The following is a 16,589-nucleotide window of genomic DNA, read 5'->3' as shown; positions in this document are numbered from 1 at the left end:
ACCACCCGAGCGTGCTCGGAAAAACCTGAGCAACGAGTATACTCGCTCATCATTAAGTGGGCCGAATAGTCTGGGGACACTAACGTCCCTCGACTTGTCAAAGCCCTCATTTACATATCATAAACGTACTTTAGAAATACTTTTTCTAAAGATCTGTTTATGTGTGTAATGAAATACAGGTACCGTTAGGCAGGAGATTTATATATGCGGACATAACTGCTGGTGGTTCTGGGGCCACAGGGGACCTGACAAATTCGATTTAAACAATGTTCAAAGTGAAGCGAAAACGTTATCCAGCAACTTCAAATGGAATAGTTTACTACAATGAATCCACGTCTGCTGCCATCTATCTGCCAATAGAGGGTCTTTCACAACTGACTTGGGAAATACCCTATGTGAGGCAGCGACTGGTGTGATTTGCGAGGGTCGCTATGTGTCCCCCAGGATGCGCTCAGAAGCACATTAGATCCGCTGGAGTGCCTTGTGGTTACAGCAGGACGCCTGTGCGTCACAAGGCAGAATAAAAGTAAGCTTGAACCCGGTCAAGTTATTTGACCAAGGAATTGTTCAGGAAAAACCGGTATGGGCTTTTATTTTTTAAACGGACTGCAGGAAGGTAGTGGGGCAGGTCCATTTCCTCTAGGCGGGATCTTATAAGTTGCCCATGGCCACAGAGTCGAGGGAGAGGAAAAAAATCCCTGCAGGAAGGGTTTGGGTGTGTCACTTTGGAGTTTGCAACCTGTGGAGCAGTCGGCTCTGCAAAAGGCTCTGTGTGAGGAAATACAAAGCCAAGCAGAGCAAACTCCTGGCACCCCGCATCTGGATACGGTGGTGCAGTTGCCCTCAGCAACCAGTCGTTTATGAACTGTCTTGTTTCCCGGCTGCGATCTGGAGGATACCGTGTGCTGTACACTGCGTGAGTTTTGGACAATTGAACACGTTTTGCTGTGAACTTTTCCGGTGGGCCCTGTCTGTCACACTGACCCAAGCCCACTGCACTACACCTATAAGAGTCAATATGTGGTGGTGTAAAGCAGATTCACTCCAATAAACTTTTCCATCCGAAGACTCTGGTGAACATTTGCATCATTTTAGTCTGGCATTTATCGGTTTTTTTTCTGCCTTTGTTATCATAGTGGTTGTGAAATCTGGCAGGCACTGCAGTCTGGGAAGAGTCGGATGGGTTTTACAGGATCAACCTGATGCAGCCAGATGCTCCCATTGACTATAAGGTGAGTCCACCCGAATATGGCGTTGAGCGAGCAAAACGGCCAAGCCTCAGCATGGTGTGATTTCCAGCCACCTATTTTGCTGGCTTGTGACCGACCTCCCATTATAGTCAATAGGAGCATCTGGCTGTACCAGGAAATTGCTGGATCCTGTGAATTCCATCCGGCTTTTCCTAGACAGAGGAGCCTGCTGGATTTCACAATGCAAGTGTAAGCAGGTTTGGAAATGCAGTAGCGCAGGAATGCAGAACAATGCTGTATAACAATATTATTAAATTTTTAACAAGAGGTTGAAAATGATATCCTCGCAGGGAGTTAATAAACAGCAATCAAGGGAAGCAAATAGCGCAACAGTCTGATAAACGGCAGATATCGTAGTCTTCATTGATCCTCATCCACATATAGTCCGATGGGAGTCGGAGTACTGGCAACGGCCGGAGCAGTGTCCTCAGATGGATCCCAACAAATCACAGTCTAGCTTCTGGTGGCAATGGGCAGTCACCGGTTTTGCCCGCTGAGTCCCTAATCCATAAAACTGTGCAGCCAAAGTGGGGAGCGCTGCAGTAGTCTCTGTTCCACATGTGCGCTGCTGCACATATCTCAGCCGTGGGGAATGCATCTCGGTCCTGCCACTGACACCCGCTCCTTCGCACGATCACTGCACTCTGTTTGGCGAAGCGCGCTGCATTGAGAACCCTAGCTGGCTCACTGCAGCGTTCACCTTAGCTCTACCAGGGCACGTCTCTGCTGCACACCTCTCTCTGCTTTCACAGCTAGCGGGAAACTGAGAGCACTTTCCCGCGCTTCCTGCTCACTGCCCGGCTTAGCCACGCTCCCTCTACCCAGGTCATGGGACCTGTCCGGTCCCCCATTGTTTTTCCCCGGCAACGCTGGACGTAGCCTCAACAGTTCTGGATCTGGCATAACGTAGGTACCCACAGCCCGGTCTTCCTCCTTACACTCCCACCTTCTTTTAACTCGCCATTCCAAGGGGGAGAGTTCCTTCATCAGACGTTCACACTTTTCCATTTCTTGCATAATTCGTTGCCAAATAAACAGGTCTTGTTCATAACGAGTGGGAGGTATTCCAGCTGTTGTCCGCTCCGTATGGTGTAGTTCAGGTTCAATGGTAGAGGACGGGAGCATATCTCAATCTGATGAATCGGCCATCTCTGGGGTTTCAGGCCTACGCATTTCCCTGGGACTGGCAGGTAGCGGACTATCCAAGTCCGAGAACGAGGCGATTGTCTCTTCCTCATTACAGTCAAGAACCATTGGGGTGAGTGTCTCGGTGGTATTCAGCACTCTCTCCTTTAGGACCCTGTAATGAGAAAGGACGCAACATGCTGCGGTGGACTATTCGGGTAAGTGCTCCTTCTTCCCATTCAGGTTGAACTTAATACACTGGCCCATTGGACCCAACTCAGTGTTTCACTCGATACAGGGTTTTTTTCCCATATATGTTCCAACTTGCTCCGGGGCCGCTTGTCTCAGACCAACACTCGATTTCTGGCCTTGAGGGCTGTCCCTCAAATAGGCGTCGTTTCATGGTGTTGAGTTCCTGAAACTTAGTCTGCACCAGCCGGCGAAGAGTCTGCAGTCGATGTTCTCAAACCCAGGAAGAAGCAGGGTATACGGAGTGTATTCTGTTGTACTGTGCACTTGGTTGTTGTACACCCAGACCAATTCAGCCACGTAGTCAGGCCACCGTATTTTCCGATCTTCCTCCAATGTGTGGAGCATCTGGATCAACATCCGATTGAAGCATTCACATGCTTCATTCCACTGAGGATGATAGGGCGTCATCCTGGACTTCTCAATCCGGTACAGACAAAGTAAGTCTTCCATCACTGTAGTCAGAATGGCTCCTGTTCGGGCAACCCTACACCTTAATGAAGTCTCAGCAGATGGCCTGTGCCTCTGACTCAGTAGTCTGATCTCAAGTTGGAGTCACCACAGCGAACTTGCTAAAGTTGTCAGTCATCACCAATGTTCATACCGGAGATGAGCTGGGCCCACGGTCAAGTAGTCGATCAACTCTAGGGGTAGAACTCACGATGATCTACATTAGGGTTCTCTGCTCCAGAGGTTTGGCTAGTTCACAGCTCCGACATCGTTGAAAGGCCTCTTCTACTGCAGTCTTCAATCGGGTGTGGTATACCAGCTTCTGCAACCGCTGGAACGTCTTCTCCAGACCAAAGTGATACCCTCTCTCATGGGCCTCTGTAGCTACTACACAGATAAATTTCTCCGGAAGCACCACTTGCCAGGTGACCCCTAACTCTCGCACCAACTGCACTTTTCTATACAGCAAGCCATCTTCCAACTGGAGTCTCTCCCACCGCCTTAGAATCTGCAGAGTCCCCGGGGACAGAGCGTGGACATGGACATACACTCACTGGCCACTTTATTAGGTACACCTGTCCAACTTCTTGTTAACACTTAATTTCTAATCAGCCAATCACATGGTGGCAACTCAGTGCATTTAGGCATGTAGACATGGTCAAGACAATCTCCTGCAGTTCAAACCGAGCATCAGTATGGGGAAGAAAGGTGATTTGAGTGCATTTGAACGTGGCATGGTTGTTGGTGCCAGAAGGGCTGGTCTGAGTATTTCAGAAACTGCTGATCTACTGGGATTTTCACGCACAACCATCTCTAGGGTTTACAGAGAATGGTCCGAAAAAGAAAAAAAATCCAGTGAGCGGCAGTTCTGTGGGCGGAAATGCCTTGATGCCAGAGGTCAGAGGAGAATGGGCAGACTGGTTCGAGCTGATAGAAAGGCAACAGTGACTCAAATCGCCACCCGTTACAACCAAGGTAGGCCTAAGAGCATCTCTGAACGCACAGTGCGTCGAACTTTGAGGCAGATGGGCTACAGCAGCAGAAGACCACACCGGGTACCACTCCTTTAAGCTAAGAACAGGAAACTGAGGCTACAATTTGCACAAGCTCATCGAAATTGGACAGTAGAAGATTGGAAAAACGTTGCTTGGTCTGATGAGTCTCGATTTCTGCTGCGACATTCGGATGGTAGGGTCAGAATTTGGCGTAAACAACATGAAATCTTTGGGATGTGGTGGAACGGGAGATTCGCATCAGGGATGTGCAGCCGACAAATCTGCGGCAACTGTGTGATGCCATCATGTCAATATGGACCAAAATCTCTGAGGAATGCTTCCAGCACCTTGTTGAATCTATGCCACGAAGAATTGAGGCAGTTCTGAAGGCAAAAGGGGTCCAACCCGTTACTAGCATGGTGTACCTAATAAAGTGGCCAGTGAGTGTATAATGGATACATGGGCTCAAATATTCGTGAAAACATACATACAGTCTATATGCATGCTGTACAGACCAAAAGTTTGGACACACGTTTTCATTTAAAGATTTTTCTGTATTTTCATGACTATGAAAATTGTAAATTCACACTGAAGGCATCAAAACTATGAATTAACACGTGGAATTATATACTTAGCAAAAAAGTGTGAAACAACTGAAAATATGTCTTATATTCTAGGTACGTCAAAGTAGCCACCTTTTGATTTGATGACTGCTTTGCACACTCTTGGCATTCTCTTGATGAGCTTCAAGAGGTAGTCACTGGAAATGGTCTTCCAACAATCTTGAAGGAGTTCCCTGAGATGCTTAGCACTTGTTGGCCCTTTTGCCTTCACTCTGCGGTCCAGCTCACCCCAAACCATCTCGATTGGGTACAGGTCTGGTGACTGTGGAGGACCAGGTCGTCTGGCGTAGCACCCCATCACTCTCCTTCTTGGTCAAATAACCCTTACACAGTCTGGAGGTGTGTTTGGGGTCATTGTCCTGTTGAAAAATAAATGATGGTCCAACTAAACGCAAACCGGATGGAATAGCATGGCGCTGCAAGATGCTGTGGTAGCCATGCTAGTTCAGTATGACTTCAATTTTGAATAAATCCCCAACAGTGTCACCAGCAAAGCACCCCCACACCATCACACTTCCTCCTCCATGCTTCACGGTGTGAACTCCTTGCAGCTGTGATATGTAATGTTTCTATCTAATTTGGTTGAATTTGAGTTTATCATTGTCTGTACCCCACTACGCTGCCTTAGATAAGCTATATCTGGCCTTAAACATTGATGTATGTAGTCTGTAATACCAGACTTGCATATATGGTGACAATCTCCCTTACACCGTCTTGCTTGACGGAGGACTATTGATGTGATTGTTCTTAGGTGTACAGTGGTTCTCGGTGCTCGTTCACACGCTTGTCTTTGTACCTTTTTGCAATGGTTATTTCCTATGCGTACACCCGGCCTGGTGGATCTGAAGATGCATATAAAAGGAGAGCATGTCTCACCTAAAGCTGGGGAGCCAACGGCACGTGCAGTTGGCTCCCCAGCTTTAGGTGAGACATGCTCTCCTTTTATATGCATCTTCAGATCCACCAGGCCGGGTGTATGTTACGGTGGTACCGCTTATAATTACTGGTGGTATGTGGAATGCGCACACCCGTGGGTTACTACAATTGCTGGTTGTTGCCACAATGACCCTGGTTCAGGTTAATGAGGGCGGTGTGCATATGGTACGTTTTTAGGAGGGCTTTGTCTTAACCGGATACAACTGATATTTGAACTGATATGATTGGATATGTGATATCGTACTGAGGGCCATCTTTATCTGGTGTCTTTGATTACCAACACTTTAATCACTCTGTTTGTTTTTAATTGTTTGTTATGGGTTTATAATAAAGTTTTTGGTATTTTTTATATAAAAACTCCCAGTTTGTCTCCGTTTTTTTCTATAGGTTTATTATGTGGAGGTATACGTATTGATTTAGTGACTACTTGCAGTCACAAATATGAATTTGGAAAATGTCTTATTTTCTAATGATACTGTATAATTTTGCCTTGCTGACCCTGTCTGTGTGTTTCTTATTTGGTGTGAACCAGGCATGTAGAGTCCATCCGTTCACCTTTTCTGCGTCGCACAAAGACACGGTGGTTGGAACCATAGATCTCAAATTTGGACTCATCAGACCAAAGCCCAGATTTCCACTGGTCTAATGTCCATTCCTTGTGTTCTTTAGCCCAAACAAGTCTCTTCTGCTTGTTGCCTGTCCTTAGCAGTGGTTTCCTAACAGCTACTTTACCATGAAGGCCTGCTGCACAAAGTCTCCTCTTAACAGTTGTTGTAGAGATGTGTCTGCTGCTAGAACTCTGTGTGGCATTGACCTGGTCACTAATCTGAGCTGCTGTTAACCTGCGATTTCGGAGGCTGGTAACTCGGATAAACTTATCCTCAGAAGCAGAGGTGACTCTTGGTCTTTCTTTCCTGGGGCGGTCCTCATGTGAGCCAGTTTCTTTGTAGCTCTTGATGGTTTTTGCAACTGCACTTGGGGACAATTTCAAAGTTTTCCCAATTTTTCGGACTGACTGACCTTCATTTCTTAAAGTAATGATGGCCACTCGTTTTTCTTTACATAGCTGCTTTTTTCTTGCCATAATACAAATTCTAACAGTCTATTCAGTAGGACTATCAGCTGTGTATCTACCAGACTTCTGCTCAACACAACTTGAGCAATGGACAGCGACTAATAGAATGGTATTTAACAGGGAGAAATGCAAGGTTCTACATCTGGGCAAGAAAAAAGAAAATTACATCCATAGAATAGGAGTAATAGAACTAAGCAGCAGCACATGTGAAAGACTTGAGTATACTAATAGATCACAGACTGCACATGAGTCAACAGTGTGATGCAGCAGCAAAAAAAGGCAAACACAGTTCTAGTGTCATGATCCATTCCAGGGTTTAATCCTGTCTGCCTTTTTCTGGGTGGATCATGTCAAGGGTTAACTTTGCTCTGCCTCATTCTGGGTTCAGGTTTGCTATTTAGCTCCGATGCTTCCTGCTGGTGGTGTCAGCTATAGTTCTGCCTTCAGCGTGTGAACCTGACTCGGGTAGCTCTTGATTTGTCCTGCTGTGATCCCTGACTTGCCCCATGTCTGTTGACTCCCTCTATCTGCCCTTTTCCCAGTGTTTCCCTGATTGTTGGTTTGATTCTCTGTTTTTTTAATTGGCTCGTATTCGAACTTGCTTCTGCCTTCTGTCTTTGTCTTATCCGCTTCTGACCGTTGCTGAACCCCCTGGCTTGTTCCTGACCACGTATAATGCTGCTACTTTTGGTACTTCTGCTTCTGGCTGTTTTTTGACTTGGCTTGTCTGACCATTCTCTCGCCATTTGGTGGCATCTGTACTGCTGCTCTATGTGTGCAGTCTCACTTCCCTCTCTAGCTCCCCCTGGTGGAGGTTATACTATACTGCACTGCAGCAGCATGACATCTAGGATGTATTAAGAGAAGCATAGTGATAAAAAAAAGCATCTTTAAAGGGAATTTGACAGTAGGATCAACCATCCTAAGCCGTCTATGTAAGCATGTAGGTTGTAGGAAGCTGAATAAAATCATACGTTGAAGTCTGTAATCTTCAGTGTAATTTTTCAGAGAAATCCATGTTATTATTTTATGTAAATAAGCTGTAATGAACTTTGGGCCCAACACTAATCTGCATGAGAATCTACTTCCAGAGCTTATTTTAATTAGAAGGGGGCATAACCAGTGTGAGGCATCTAGCTAACACAGAACAGTAGAACTGAAATTGGCTGCAGCTCTTATAGCCAAACTATCTGTAATATAGAAGCTGAAGCACTATAAGTTGACAACTGCAGATGTGTTTAACCCCTTCATGACCTTGGGATTTTCCGTTTTTCCGTGTTCGTTTTTCGCTCACCTCCTTCCCAGAGCCATAACTTTTTTATTTTTCCGTCAATATGGCCATGTGAGGGCTTATTTTTTGCGGGACGAGTTGTACTTTTGAACGACATCATTGGTTTTACCATGTCGTGTACTAGAAAACGGGAAAAAAATTCCAAGTGCGGTGAAATTGCAAAAAAAGTGCAATCCCACACTTGTTTTTTGCTTGGCTTTTTTGCTAGGTTCACTAAATGCTAAAACTGACCTGCCATTATGATTCTCCAGGTCACTACGAATTCATAGACAGCTAACATGACTAGGTTATTTTTTACCTAAGTGGTGAAAAAAAATTCCAAACTTTGCTAAAAAAAAAAAATAAATAAAAATTGCGCCATTTTCCGATACTCGTAGCATCTCCATTTTTCATGATCTGGGGTCAGTTGAGGGTTCATTTTTTGCGTGCCGAGCTGGCGTTTTTAATTATTCCAATTCGGTGCAGATACGCTCTTTTGATCGCCCGTTATTGCATTTTAATGCAATGTCGCCTAGACCAAAAAAACGTAATTCTGGCGTTTCGATTTTTTTTCTCGTTACGCCGTTTAGCGATCAGGTTAATGCTTTTTTTAATTGATAGATGGGGCGATTCTGAACGCGACGATACCAAATATGTATAGGTGTGATTTTTTTTTTATTGATTTATTTTGATTGGGGCGAAAGGGGGGTGATTTAAACTTTTATATTTTTTTATTTTTTCACATTTTTTTTAACTTTTTTTTAAACTTTTGCCATGCTTCAATAGCCTCCATGGGAGGCTAGAAGCAGGCACAGCACGATCGCCTCTGCTACATAGCAGCGATCTGCTGTTCGCTGCTATGTAGCAGAAATCGAGGTGTGCTGTGAGCGCCGACCACAGGGTGGCACTCACAGCTGCCGGGGATCTGTAACCATAGAGGTCTCAAGGACCTCTATGGTTACCATTCAGAAGCATCTCCGACCTCCGATCATGTGACGGGGGTCGGCGATGCGCTCATTTCCGGCCGCCCGGCCGGATGCGGTGGTTGAATGCCGCTGTCTGCGTTTGACAGCGGCATTTAACTAGTTAATAGCGGCGGGTGAATCGCGATTTCACCCGCCGCTATTGCGGGCACATGTGTTATGGTCTGGTGGCCTAGGAGCAGCATGGGACGTACTCTGGAGAAGGTGGTACCTGTACTGACCGCAGACCCTGAACTTAACACCACAACTAGAAGTAGCCGTGGAATGTACCTAACACTCCCTGGACATCTCGACACAGCCGGAGGACTAATTACCCCTAGAGATAGAAAAGGGAAAACTATCTTACCTCAGAGAAAATCCCCAAAGGATAGACAGCCCCCCACAAATATTGACTGTGAGAGGAGAGGGAAATAACATACGCAGACTGAAATCAGAGTTTAGCAAAGGAGGCCACTTCTAGCTAAATAGAAAGGATAGGACAGAGTACTATGCGGTCAGTATTAAAACACTAGAAAATATCCACCACAGAAAATACAAAATCAAAAAGACAAAGCCAGAACTTATCTTTGATGAAATGAACAGCAAGCAAGAGAGACCAGGCAGGGAAGTGAATCCTCCAGGAAACAATGGACAACTGGCACTAACCAAAGGGTCAAGCAAGACTAAATAGCCCAGTCAGAATTGCAATAAGTGGACACACCTGATAAATGCTGCGATCCAAAGACAGCAGCGCTACCACTTATAACCACCGGAGGGAGCCCAAGAGCAGAATTCACAACAGTACCCCCCCTTGAGGAGGGGTCACCGAACCCTCACCAGAGCCCCCAGGCCGATCAGGATGAGCCAAATGAAAGGCACGAACCAAATCGTCAGCATGAACATCGGACGCAACAACCCAAGAATTATCCTCCTGGCCATAACCCTTCCATTTGACAAGATACTGAAGCCTCCGCCTCGAAAAACGAGAATCCAAAATCTTCTCAGCCACATACTCCAACTCCCCATCAACCAACACCGGGGCAGGAGGATCAACCGAGAGAACAACAGGCACCACATATTTCCGCAACAAAGATCTATGAAAAACATTATGAATGGAAAAAGAGGCCGGAAGGGCCAAACGAAAAGACACCGGATTGACAATCTCAGAAATCCTATAAGGACCAATAAACCGAGGCTTGAACTTAGGGGAAGAAACCTTCATAGGAACATGACGAGAAGACAACCAGACCAAATCCCCAACCCGAAGCCGGGAACCAACACACCGACGACGGTTAGCAAAATGCTGAGCCTCCTCCTGAGACAACACCAAATTGCCACAACATGAGCCCAAATCTGCTGCAACCTGTCAACCACAGAGTCCACCCCAGGACAATCAGAAGGCTCAACCTGCCCTGAAGAAAAACGAGGATGAAAACCAGAATTACAAAAGAAAGGTGAAACCAAGGTAGCAGAACTGTTGTGAACTCTGTTTCCGGGCTCCCTCCTGTGGTCGTGAGTGGTACTGTGTGAGTTCTCTCTTTTTTGGCTCCCCCTGGTGGCTCTTTTTGTTATTCTGCAGGTTTCTGGCCTATTTAATTAACCTGGTCCTTCATTCCTTGCCTGTTGTCGTTGTGTTCAGTGCTATTCTGATTCCTCCTGTCTACATCCGTTATCAGTCTCTCCAAGAGAAGCTAAGTTCTGTTTGCTTATTCTTGCTCATCTGTGTTCAATATGTTTCCTAGAATATTATGAGATTTGTGATCCTAAGCCACTGAGGATCATAACACAGAACTAGCCCGATTATTAAGGGCAAACTCGGCCAATGGCAAGAAAGCCACCCAATCGTCCTGATCAGCAGACACAAAGCATCTCAAATAAGTTTCCAAAGTCTGATTAGTTCTCTCGGTTTGGCCATTTGTCTGAGGATGAAACGCGGAAGAAAAGACAAATCAATGCCCAGCCTAGCACAAAAGGCTCGCCAAAACCTAGAAACAAACTGAGAACCTCTGTCGGACACAATATTCTCCGGAATGCCATGCAAACGAACCACATGCTGAAAAAACAACGGAACCAAATCAGAAGAGGAAGGCAATTTAGGCATAGGTACCAAATGAACCATCTTAGAAAACCGGTCACAAACCACCCAGATAACCGACATCCTCTGGGAAACCGGAAGATCTGAAATAAAATCCATAGAAATATGCGTCGAAGGCCTCTCAGGGCCCGGGTAAGGCAAAAGCAACCCACTAGCGCGGGAACAGCAAGGCTTGGCCCGCGCACAAGTCCCACAGGACTGCACAAAAGAACGCACATCCCGAGACAAGGCCACCAAAAGGACCTACCAACCAAATCTCTGGTACCAAAAATCCCAGGTTGGCCAGCCAACACAGAACAATGAACCTCAGAAATCACTTTACTAGTCCATCTGTCAGGAACAAACAGTTTCCCCACTGGACAGCGATCAGGTTTATCAGCCTGAAATTCCTGAAGAGCCCGTCGTAAATCAGGGGAGATGGCAGAAAGAATCACCCCTTCCTTCAGAATGCCACCCGGCTCAAGGACCCCAGGAGAATCAGGCAAAAAGCTCCTAGAGAGGGCATCCGCCTTAACATTCTTAGAACCCGGAAGGTACGAGACCACAAAATCAAAACGGGAGAAAAACAGGGACCATCGGGCCTGTCTAGGATTCAGCCGTTTGGCAGACTCGAGGTAAATCAGATTCTTATGATCAGTCAAGACCACAATACGGTGCTTGGCCCCCTCAAGCCAATGACGCCACTCCTCAAATGCCCATTTCATAGCCAACAACTCACGATTGCCGACATCATAATTGCGTCTGAACCATCAGAATTCCTCTGAGACAAAACAGCCCCTGCCCCAATCTCAGAAGCGTCAACCTCAACCTGAAATGGAAGGGAGACATCCGGCTGACGCAACACAGGGGCAGAAGTAAATCGGCGTTTAAGCTCCTGAAAGGCAGAAACAGCCGCAGAGGACCAATTCGCCACATCAGCGCCCTTCTTTGTCAAATCGGTCAGGGGTGTAACCACACTGGAGAAGTTGGCAATGAAACGGCGATAAAAATTAGCAAAGCCCAAAAATGTCTGAAGGCTCTTCACAGAAGTGGGCTGGATCCAATCATGATTGGCCTGAACCTTAACCGGATCCATTTCTATAGATGAAGGAGAAAAAATGAAGCCCAAAAAAGAAACCTTCTGTACTCCAAAGAGGCACTTAGACCCCTTCACGAACAAAGCATTATCACAGAGGATCTGAAATACCATCCTGACTTGTTTCACATGAGACTCCCAATCATCTGAAAAAATCAAAATATCATCCAAATATACAATCATGAATTTATCAAGATAATTCCGAAATACATCATGCATGAAGGACTGAAACACAGATGGGGCATTAGAGAGCCCGAATGGCATCACAAGGTATTCAAAATGGCCCTCGGGCGTATTAAACGCAGTTTTCCATTCGTCACCCTGCTTAATACGAACAAGATTATATGCCCCTCGAAGGTCAATCTTAGTAAACCAACTAGCCCCCTTAATCCTAGCAAACAAATCAGAAAGCAAAGGGTATTGGAATTTGACCGTGATTTTATTCAAGAGGCGATAATCAATACAGGGTCTCAAGGAGCCATCCTTCTTGTCAACAAAAAAAAAACCTGCTCCCAATGGTGAAGAAGATGGCCGAATATGCCCCTTCTCCAAAGATTCCTTAACATAACTCCGCATAGCGGCATGTTCTGGCACAGACAGGTTAAAAAGTCGGCCCTTAGGGAACTTACCACCTGGAATCAAGTCGATAGCACAATCACAGTCCCTATGCGGTGGAAGGGAACTGGACTTGGGCTCATCAAATACATCCTGGAAATCTGACAAAAACTCAGGAATTTCAGAAGAGGGGGAGGAGGTAATTGACATCAAAGGAACGTCACCATGAACCCCCTGACAACCCCAACTAGTCACAGACATAGATTTCCAATCTAATGCCGGATTATGCACCTGTAACCATGGGAAACCCAGCACAATAGCATCATGCAAATTATGCAACACCAGAAAACGACAATCTTCCTGATGAGCTGGCGCCATACACATGGTCAGCTGTGTCCAAAACTGAGGTTTATTTTTAGCCAGCAGTGTAGCATCAATGCCCCTCAAAGGAATAGGACTCTGCAAAGGCTGCAAAGGGAACCCACAACGTCTGGCAAATTCTAAGTCCATTAAGTTTAAAGCGGCGCCTGAATCCACAAATGCCATGACAGAAAATGACGATAATGAGCAGATCAGGGTCACAGATAACAGAAATTTAGGTTGTACAGTACTGATGGTAAGAACTAGCGATTCTCTTAGTACGCTTAGGGCAATCAGAAATAACATGAGCAGAATCGCCGCAGTAAAAACACAACCTATTCTGATGTCTGAATCCTTGTCGTTCAGCTCTAGACACAATCCTATCACACTGCATAGGCTCAGGACTCTGCTCGGAAGACAACGCCACAGCGCGCACAACTCTGCGCTCGCGTAAGCGCCGATCAATCTGAATGGCCAGAGACATAGAAGCACTCAGACCAGCAGGTGTGGGAAACCCCACCATAACATCTTTAACAGATTCCAAAAGACCCTTTCTGAAAATTGCCAAGGCATCCTCATTCCATCTAGTCAGCACAGACCATTTTCTAAATTTCTGGCAATATAATTCTGCCGCTTCTTGACCCTGAGACAGGGCCAACAAGGTCTTCTCAGCATGATCCACTGAATTAGGTTCATCATACAATAACCCTAGCGCTTGAAAAAAGGTGTCTACATTAAGCAAAGCAGGATTTCCAGCTTCCAGGGAGAACGCCCAATCCTGAGGGTCACCGCGCAGCAGAGAGATGACTATTTTAACCTGCTGGATGGGATCACCAGAGGAACGGGGTTTCAGAGCTAAAAACAGTTTACAGTTATTTTTAAAGCTCAAAAATTTTGACCTGTCCCCAAAAAACAAATCAGGAGTTGGAATTCTAGGCTCTAAAACCGGAGTCTGAACGATATAATCGGAAATACCCTGTGCTCTAGCAGCAAGCTGGCCCACACGAGAAGCCAATCCCTGAACATCCATACCAGCGCCAAACTCCTGAACCACCCAGAGGTAAAGAGGAAAGGAAAGGCACAACAGGCTACAGAAAAAAAAAATGGCTCAGCACTTTCCTTTCCTTCTTCTGAGATGCAATTAACTCATTATGGGCCAGTTGTACTGTTATGGCCTGGTGGCCTAGGAGCAGCATGGGACGTACTCTGGAGAAGGTGGTACCTGTACTGACCGCAGACCCTGAACTTAACACCGCAACTAGAAGTAGCCGTGGAATGTACCTAACACTCCCTGGACATCTCGACACAGCCGGAGGACTAATTACCCCTAGAGATAGAAAAGGGAAAACTATCTTGCCTCAGAGAAAATCCCCAAAGGATAGACAGCCCCCCACAAATATTGACTGTGAGAGGAGAGGGAAATAACATATGCAGACTGAAATCAGAGTTTAGCAAAGGAGGCCACTTCTAGCTAAATAGAAAGGATAGGACAGAGTACTATGCGGTCAGTATTAAAACACTAGAAAATATCCACCACAGAAAATACAAAATCTCCACATCTAACTAAAGACATGGAGGGTATATCTGCATCTCCAGAGATACCAGCTTGGCTGAACAAATCCTTATACAGACCAAGCTGGACAAAACAAAACATGGAAAATAACTTGAATGATCAGGCCCACTGCATGTGGACTGCAAAAGACAAAGCCAGAACTTATCTTTGATGAAATGAACAGCAAGCAAGAGAGACCAGGCAGGGAAGTGAATCCTGCAGGAAACAATGGACAACTGGCACTAACCAAAGGGTCAAGCAAGACTAAATAGCCCAGTCAGAATTGCAATAAGTGGACACACCTGATGAATGCTGCGATCCAAAGACAGCCGCGCTACCACTTATAACCACCGGAGGGAGCCCAAGAGCAGAATTCACAACACACATGTCAGCTGTTCAAAACAGCTGACATGTCCCGGCTTTGATGCGGGCTCACCGCGGAGCCCTGCATCAAAGCAGGGGAGCTGACCTTGGACGTACTATCCCGTCCAAGGTCAGTAAGGGGTTAATTCTGTATTGTGTAGTTATAGGTCTAGGAGTAATGTTTCTCCTTGTGGAGAGTGACATACAGACCCTGGCATGCCAATGTAAGAGGCTTATGTGCCGTTCAATGCTCCTCTCAGAAATTTAATATGCAAATTGCCTCTTCAGGGAGGAAGAGGACTTGAACTCTATTGCGCCACCTGCTTCCAACAGTTGGCGGTATAGAGTTCAAGAACTCCTCTCTGAAGAGGAAATATATACACACGCACATATATCAAGGTTATTTTATTGAATGTATGACCTGCGTGCCCACATAGATGGCTTTAAAGGCTTGATCCTACTGACAGATTCTCTTTAAGAAGAATTACATGATAATAAAAAATTTTTTGTAGCAACTCATTCAGGAATATCTAAGATTGTAATACAATGCTCTGGCCAGAAGATGTCAGTATAGTACTAAAAAAAAGAGTGCAAAAGTCAAATGGTAAAGTGCAAAGTTTCTTAAAGGCTAAAAGTCCAAAAACATAGATATTACCAACCAGGAAGAGACATAATTAATCCTGACATTTGACTACCACTCAAACATGGATGAGCATTTCTCGATTAGCTTTTCAAGGGATTGATGTAATATACATTTAAATTTATTAGCCTATATTGTCTTCCTCCAGTGGCATATAATTAATTGTGGTGGTCATGCATTTACATGTGTCCCACCACTGCCCTTCTTTTACACTCCCCTTCCCTGAACTCCATATGTGGCCCCAATGGGTATTGCTAATATTACCACATGATGCTCCACTATTGTCATGAATATTTATGATCTCTACTGTTGTTTTTATTATTAATTGTGGTGGATCAGGTGACTGCTGCATGTCCTCTGACATTGTGTCTCATAAGACTGAATAGCTCACATGTAGGTTTTTTGTATTCCCCAGGTAATTTGTGACCCATTTTTATTGGCTATACAATGGGTAGTGGGTAGGTCTGTGCCAGAACCAAACCAACCCCAGACAAAGCATTCATGTGCTAAATGTACTTTGGGAGCGGTTGTCGTCTTAGGCTATGTTCACACGGTGCGGTTTTCGCTGCGGATCCGCAGCGGATTTGCACTGCGGATCCGCAGCAGTTTTCCATGTAGGTTACAGTACAATGTAACCCAATGGAAAACAGGACCCGCTGTGCCGACGATCCTTTTTTCCACAGGCAAATCCGCAGCGGTTTTGCCTGCAGAAAAAAGAAGTACCATGTCAATTCTTTCTGCGGATTCCGCAGCGGGTTTCCAGCAGCCCCAATAGGAAACTGCATTTGGAAACCCGCAGTGGAATCCGCAGAAGAAAAAGGATCAAAAACCGCAGCTAAAATCAGCGCTGAATTTAGCTGCGGTTTTTCAAAACAGGACCTGAAAAAAAAAGGATGAAAAAAAGGAACGTGTGAACGTAGCCTAAGACTCTAGAAGCAGTTCTCTTTGCCAGCAGCATTATTTTCTTTATGAGCTTTGCAAATTCAAGTTTGAGGGGACATATAAGGGGGGACT

Source organism: Ranitomeya variabilis, chromosome 2 (genome assembly GCF_051348905.1).
Source record: "Ranitomeya variabilis isolate aRanVar5 chromosome 2, aRanVar5.hap1, whole genome shotgun sequence".
Taxonomy (NCBI): domain Eukaryota; kingdom Metazoa; phylum Chordata; class Amphibia; order Anura; family Dendrobatidae; genus Ranitomeya; species Ranitomeya variabilis.
The sequence above is the reverse complement of the archived record's forward strand: the minus strand, read 5'-3'. Positions refer to the sequence as shown.